The following is a 7853-nucleotide window of genomic DNA, read 5'->3' on the forward strand; positions in this document are numbered from 1 at the left end:
ATTCATGTACACATTGTGGCTGGGTTCCCAGGACCATCCTCTGCTTTTTATAGAGTCCCACTATTTACCTGGAGTGCACACTGGCTGGATTACCCCACTGGGTTACTACTTGCCCATACCTTAAAGATGCTGGATGCTTGGATGGCAGCAGGAAGAACGTACAGCAAGTGGTGGTGAGAGCAGCTTCATATTTTGTCTAATGTATTAATTTTTAAATAAACTGTGGCTCAATAATTTTTCTTTTTCTGTTTTTTCACCAAGGTGGAGAGACTTCTTTATTTCAGGCTTTCAGTGCAAAGAGATACCAGCAAAAGTCAGCAGTCTAAACGATTTTTAAAATCAACAAAAAGCAACCTACACATGGCAGACTGAAAACTTTGCTCTGCAAAAATTGTACTAGATGGTTGCTTAAGTACTTATAATACCAGTATTCTCATAAAATACCTCAAAATGAAACACAAAACTGAGCTAGCAGTGCTAGCACTAGCACTCAGCAGCTGACACTGCAGCTAACCCTCCCAAGATGAGAAAAATTATCAGTGGACAACCCAAGGGCTATATAAATAGCTGAGGCAGTTACCTAATTCATCGTTCTTGATGGTCAGCCACTATCAATAGTTGACAACATGGGCTTTCGACTTCTTAATGTTTTGGAGCCTAAGTATAAAAATTCCCAGTTGCCATTATGTCACAGATGTTGTCTTGCCACAGTTACACAACACATGAAAAACACATTATCAGCATGCTGGAGGACAGAAAAACGATCAGTTTCACCACGGACATTTGGAGCAATAGTGTGAGTCCAGTGTCTGTAATTAGCCTAACTGCGCAATGGATTGATGGCAATTTCACTCTGCAGCAAGTCCTGCTCCATGTAAAGACTCACACAGGCCAAGGTACAAAGAGCATACTTGAAGAAATGCTTAAGTGTTGGGCATTTTCCAAAAGTTCTGTCCATGTGGTAGTCCGTGATAATACCAGAAATATGATAAAAGGCGTGGAAGATCCTACACTTCAGAGTCCTTCTTGTGTGGCACATACACTGCAGCTGGCTGTTTCAGAGCTGGCTTTTTATCACAGTGCAGCATTGCTGATGCTGTGGGAGTCGGGCACAGAATAGTTGGCCACATTCAAATTTGACATATTTTCAGCTGCAGGATATTCAGATCCAGCTTGGTCAACCTGTTAAAAGACTTCAACAAGATGTTCAGACTTTCTGGAACAGCACTTTTTACATGCTGCAGTCTCTGATTGAGCGGAAGCGAGCCATTGGAGTATATGTATCAGAATATGAACTGCCTGCAACTATCACTGCAAATCATTGAAATCTCATGGAAAAGATGATTACCGTCTTGACTCCCTTTGAAGGATTGACTCACCAAGTGAGTTGTTCAGATTCTTTTTCCTCAGATGTAATTCCTGCAGTCACTGTGCTACAGAGACTCCTTTCAAAAGGAGTGGATGAGGACCACGGTGTTAAAATTTAAGAAAAACGTGGTGCTTGGTGCTTTACAGAAATGCTTCTCTGCTTGGAGCAAAACCCACTTTATTGCATTGCTACCTTACTCGATCCAAGGTAATATTGAATTTCTGCTACAAATTCATAAAATAAGCTTTAATTTGCTAGTAAAATAAAAAAAGATTAAATGTTAGGGAGAGCTGATGTATTATTTAAAATTTTAAAACTTAAGAGTCAAGACTACAGTCATTAATCATTATTTATAATTTTAGACTAGTTATTTATTAATGTTTACTTCTTTTACTTAAAGTGATATATTAACCACTTCCCGACAGAAATACTGCTACAGAGTGGCACGGGTTCACAAAATCACACACACGCACACACACACACACACATACACATATATATATATATGAGATTTTTGCAACCGGCCCTGGCTGTCAATCACCGGGTCCCATCAGATGATTACCCGCTGCCGCCCAGTGATTACCGAGCATCTCCGATAGGTAGGAGGATTGTTTGTTTACTAACAGTTCTCCTCCCTGTCAGCTCGGGCACACTGCTTTGGATGGCTGTGCACAGCACAGCCATCTAAAGCAGTGTGCTTACAGAAAAGCACACTGACACGGCCCCCTAGTAAAATACTCCCTGCACACAGTTGACCCTTTGATCGCCCCTCATGTTAACATTTTCCTGCCCAGTGCCATTTGTACAGTGCCAGTGCTTTTTTTTTTTTTTGAGTACTGATCACTGTATTGGTGTCACTGGGGATGTCAGTGACACCAAGTCAGTTCCCCCCAGTGTCAGAATGTTTGCCGCAGTCCTGCTATAAGTCGCTGATCGCTGTCATTACTAGTAAAGAAAAAATTCCAGTATCTATACCGCCATTTGCAAACACTAAAACTTTCACGTAAACCAATTAATTTACACATATTGGGATTTTTTTTTTCAGAAAAGACATGTACGTAGCAGAATACATTTTGTCCTAAATTTACGATGAAATTTGATTTTTTACATTTTTTTACTGGACATGTTTAATAGCAAAAAGTCAAAAATATTGTGTTTTTCTCAAAATTGTCTGTCTTTTTTTTTTTTTTCATAGCACAAAAAATAAAAAATGCACAGGCGATCAAATACCACCGAAAGAAAGCTCAATTAGTGTGAAAAAAAGGACGTAAATTGTCAGTTAAAGTAACAGTGCCGAAATTCAAAAAATGGCCTGGCAAGTGGCTAAGGTTGATTTTTTTTTTTGTTACAATAACAAACATGTCCCCTAAAAGCTGCTAATTTTTTCCAAAGCTGAGAGCTGCTCTCCAAGAATTAGACTGGGAGGGAATATTGGCATCAATGAACACAACACAGAAATGGGAGTTCTTCAAAAAGACTGTATGTGAACACACTGCGAAATATATTCCCATGGGCAACAAGTTTAAAAGGCAAAACATCAAATCTATGTGGCTTACAGGCAAAGTTAAAAAAGCTATAAATAATAAGAAAAGAGCCTTTATTAAATATAAAAATGATGGAACACTATCATCATTTAAACATTACAAAGAATATAATAGAATATGCAAAAAGGAAATAAAGGCTGTAAAAATTGAAAACGAATGACAGATTGCAAAAGATAGCAGGACAAACCCCCAAAAATTCTTCAAATATATTAGTAAAAAGGTCAGGTCTGATCATGTAGGCCCTATACAAAATAATATAGAGTGGGTGACTGCGGACAAAGACAAGGCAAATTTATTAAATGCCTTCTTCAGCTCTGTGTATACAAAGGAGCATGGGGGAGCTCTTGTCCATAATGGGTATGATATTAACACAGCTCCAGATGATCCACATTGGCTCACAATTGATATGATCCACAAATATTTAGACAGAATAAAGGTGAATAAAGCATCTGGACCAGATGGCATACACCCATGGGTACTTAAAGAATTGAGCTCTGTCATTTCAAAGCCATTGTTTCTAATTTTTAGGGACTCTAATGACTGGCATAGTACCACTCAATTGGCATAAGGCCAATGTGTTGCCAATATTTAAAAAGGGATCAAAATCTTTACCAAGTAATTATAGACCTGTTAGTTTAGCTTCTATAGTTGGGAAGATACTGGAGAGTTTAATAAAAGACCACCTAGTTCATGCTGGAAATAAATATTTTAAGCAACAGACAGTATGGATTCATGAAAGACAGAAGTTATCAAGCAAATCTAGTTTCTTTTTATGAGGAGGTGAGCAAAACTTGGACAGAGAGGTGGCGGTGGAGGTGGTATACTTGGATTTTACAAAAGCGTTTGCTGAAGTTCCCCACACACAGCTAACGTGTAAAGTGTAGTCTACAAGCTTGGAAAACTCTGTATGTCAATGGATAGAAAACTGGCTAAAAGATAGTATTCAGAGAGTAGTGGTTAATGATTCATACTCTGAATGGTCTAGCGTTGTTAGTGGTGTACCCCAAGGTTCAGTGTTGGGACCCTTACTTTTTAATATATTTATAAACGATATAGGGTCTGGGATTAAAAATACCATTTCAGTCTTTGCAGATGACACCAAGCTGTGCAGTGAAATATTGTCTTTACAGGATGTCTCCAACTTACAAGCCAACCTCAATGCACTGTTTAATTGGGCAACTGTGGCAAATGAGGTTTAATGTTGATAAATATAAGGTTATGCACTTGGGGGCTAAAAATGTGCATGCATCATACAAACTAGGTGGAGTAAAACTGGGGGAATCAATGGTGGAGAAGGATCTGGGAGTTCTGGTAGATCATAAGCTTAATAATGGCATGCAATGCCTAGCTGCCATTTCTAAAGCGAGCAAAATCATTTCTTGTATTAAAAGAGGTATAGACTCCAGAGAGAGATATATCATTTTACCCCTGTACAAATCATTAGTAACACCTCATCTGGAATATGCAGTTCAATTTTTGGCACCGATTCACAAAAAGAACTCGCACTGGGTTTTAAAAATGTGGTATCGATGCATCCCTACTGCCTACTACAGGACTCTTATGGCTTTTCACAAGAAACTTTTCTCCCCATGCCTTTTCGGTTCTGAAATGCCTCCAAGTACCCCTCAACCATCCGATATCCAACAGGACTGTCCAAGGAACAAAATCCCAGGATCCATTATTTGTCCTAGCAACTCACAGTGAATCTTTGCTGGATTACTACTTCTGACTGTGTCTTCACTGAACTGAAAAAGAGTGCAGGCAGAGTGAATGAGTCGCATGGTACACAGAATGTCGATTGTGACCAGTAAACACCCCTCCAATGAACACCTATGTGTTCCATTTACCCCTTCCCTATGAACACTAACAAACCTAGGTGCCGGATACTGTAAGCTGAATCCAAAGGGACCACAGACTAACTAGTCCCCCTCTAGTGCTTGCATTCAGACGACTGCATCACTTCCTGACTATAGAACAGGGGAGCTCCTCATACTGGACCAGAGTGGAGGGTCTTGGGATTTGCAGTCCTGCAGTCAAGCATCCTTGTATTTCAGAGTCTATTCTAGACTACATACCCCAATAAGCTTCCCAGTGAAAAAGGACTGTAGGAGAACCTATGTATATATTAAACTGCTACTGGCGGGCTCTTTCTCTTAGCCCGGGGCTCTGCAGAACGGTCCTGCACACAGTGACACCGCTCTGCCTCAGCCTTGCCGGCTGCAGCAAAACTTTTGATGGTGGATCTGCATCGCTAGTCACCTCTTGGGAGGCTAAGCATTGCTCCTGTTCTGCAGCCTGATAGGAGCACTGCCGCCCTTGATGCTGACCGCTGACTTCACTACCCAGCCAGCCAAGCATCCATTCTCCCACTCTGATAGATCATGGAGCTTGTACCACTTGTCAAGTTCCCACAGAGTTTGTTTTCAAACCATGATTGGTGAGCAGGCGAATGCCCAAAACTCTTCATTCTGTCATTCTCCTTTTTAGAGACACTGTATGGAGATAACATAATCAGGATGCTTTAAAGGAACTGCTACCCCCTATTATGTCAGCCACACACTTTCCTGGCACTACAGATCCGTAAAGACTTACATCATATTCATGGGACCCTACGTGCTAGCGAAGATATCACCATGCACCTAAATCTGAACTGTCCTTATATTATTATTGACGGCTTGTGAATTTGCCTAAGGGGGAACTCCATCCTTTTACTGGTAGAATAGCAGGGGATTTGCACAGTGTTGCAATGGTCTAGAGTGAACTGACCTACCTCGAAGGTCAGTGTTGCACTTGACAATACTCTTCAGGTGCATTTTGATCATTTACACTATCATTGTTTTCCATCTCTATAGCTAACTGTACAGTACATTCAGATTTGCATTCTTATAATCACATTACTAGTGTTAATCTAGTGCTGTTTAACTGTTGGGGCCATATTTAAATGATTCCTAAAGGTTGACTTGATTTGTTTACCTGCTATCTTAAACCATTTACTCAACTTCTTTCAATACAGTGTTTGCTGTGCTAAATCTCAGTTGTAGTCTTCTACTTAGTTATAAGAGTGCTGTTGTCTGTGCAAAATAAGCTTGAACCTAGGGTGTCAGAAGGTTTGAGGAGTTTACAGGGCCAAGGCAGCACCAAAGGACAAGCATCATCCTGCAGGGGTAGTGCTATACTAATGTCCCCCTCCCCCTACCTCATTCTAATATTTTTTACCTCATTTAAACCACTAGGGCATTTAATCCTCCATTGACGACCAAATGCGGTTGCCATACATTTTTTTGTCAATACCATGTTACTTTTTTCTGCCACTAATCACTGGAGTTGGACATTTTTTTTCCTTCCACCAATTCAGGGGCATTTTTCCCTTAATTGACCAGCAATATAAGAGGAACTGACACTTGCCCCTGTCCACTGCATGCTATAATTCAGGAGTAGGCAACCTTAAAGTCAAAGATCACGGGGCACAGTGTCGTCTCCTCACATCTGATTTAAACCTCTAATTGCCGTACTACCGTGTCACAATCACGTGCATTGCAAGGCAATCATGGGTTTAAACCAGGTGGTGGGGTAGCAAGATATCGCCTTATCACCACCTGTCAAACACACTCGGATCACTTTTCAGAGGAGCAGCAGTGCCTACTGCACTTGTGAATGAGCCCTTAGTGGCATTTGTCAGCAGTACCCTTAGGGCTCGTTCATACGTAAAGTTATGGGGTGATGAAGTGTGGTGAAGTGGCAGTTTTACCTCTCCCAATCCCTATCCCCTTTAGCTGATGAGGCAGCAGCCAAAGGTGTAGACATGCTGCAGCAGGAGTTAAACCCCCTGTTTCTTTTGGTGGGTGACCGACTACCAATAACAACCCATTCAAGTAAATGAGGCCACAGTGCAAGCTCCCTGCAAAGCAATGCTGCCTGCTTTAACTCCTTGTTTGATGTACTACACAGGGTTGCAGGGCACTTGCAGAGTGGCCTCATTCACTTGATGGGTCATTCTTGGCAGGTGCTACACCCACCAACCATGACAGGGCGTATAACTCCTGCTGCGACATGTGTACACCCCTGACCACTGCAGCTAAAGGGGGTGAGGTTGGGGCAAGGGTGGTAAAAACACATCTTAACTATGGGGTTTTACTACCCCCCAAACTGCAAATGTAAATGAACTTACTGCTCTGAGCCCCCTATAAGTCTGCTTTCACACTGATGTGCTGTGGTCTTTACCATTTACTCAACTTCTTTTAATACAGTGTTTGCTGTACTAAATCTCAGTTGTATTATTCTACTTAGTTATAAGAGTACTGTGGTCTGTGCAGAATATGCTTGAACCTAGGGTGTCAGAAGGGTTGAGGGGTTTACAGGGCCAAGGCACACAACGGGTGTAATGCAGTGCATATGCGACTTTCCTGGGTTAGCTGGGCTTTGCACACCAAACCCACAGGATATAACAGAAGTCTATGGCTAAGCACAGCAAAGCCACATAAAAGATGCAGGTATACTGTGAAAGGAAGTGGCTCATATTCCTTCCCAGATACAATGACCCCCATCTGTCCCTGGCTTGATCAGCCACTGTCCTCAGGCCTGGAGCCCACTCTGAGATATAAGGAATGCACAGACACAAGGTGGTATCTCAGACTGAACTGAATTTATTCTTCCGTGCTTGAATATTTATATAAAACTCAAATAATGCATAAACCAATCATATGTGATATACGTAGAAACCAATCAAATATCATATACGTCAATCATGACCAATCATATATCATATACGTCATATTTGAACTTTTAAGCATTTATGGAAATTTCCAAATTCTTTAGAAAATGTGTATATTTATTTTTAATATATTCAGGATGCGCTTAACCACAAACTTTCAGTTTGATCTGATTAAAAGAAAAAGAGAACTTGGAGTTTAAGCGAGAGGAAGTTCTTTAGGTTTCTTGAG

The 7853-nt window shown here is 40.9% G+C and overlaps 1 protein-coding gene across 2 annotated transcripts in view; it reads left to right on the top strand.

Moving 5' to 3' along the window:
* LOC149454033 (uncharacterized) overlaps positions 1-1652 on the top strand; it is a 65319-nt gene extending 63667 nt beyond the window's left edge. For both annotated transcript variants that reach the window (XR_016314381.1, XM_089687864.1), the window contains 2 exons: positions 54-173; positions 262-1652. The gene's annotated coding sequence lies outside the window, so the exon portion shown is untranslated. The remainder of the gene's footprint in view (positions 1-53; positions 174-261) is intronic.
* Positions 1653-7853: the final 6201 nt, after the last annotated feature.

This window comes from Staurois parvus, unplaced genomic scaffold (assembly GCF_062004578.1).
Source record: "Staurois parvus isolate SC_StPar_1 unplaced genomic scaffold, SC_StPar_1.0 ptg000439l, whole genome shotgun sequence".
Lineage (NCBI taxonomy): Eukaryota > Metazoa > Chordata > Amphibia > Anura > Ranidae > Staurois > Staurois parvus.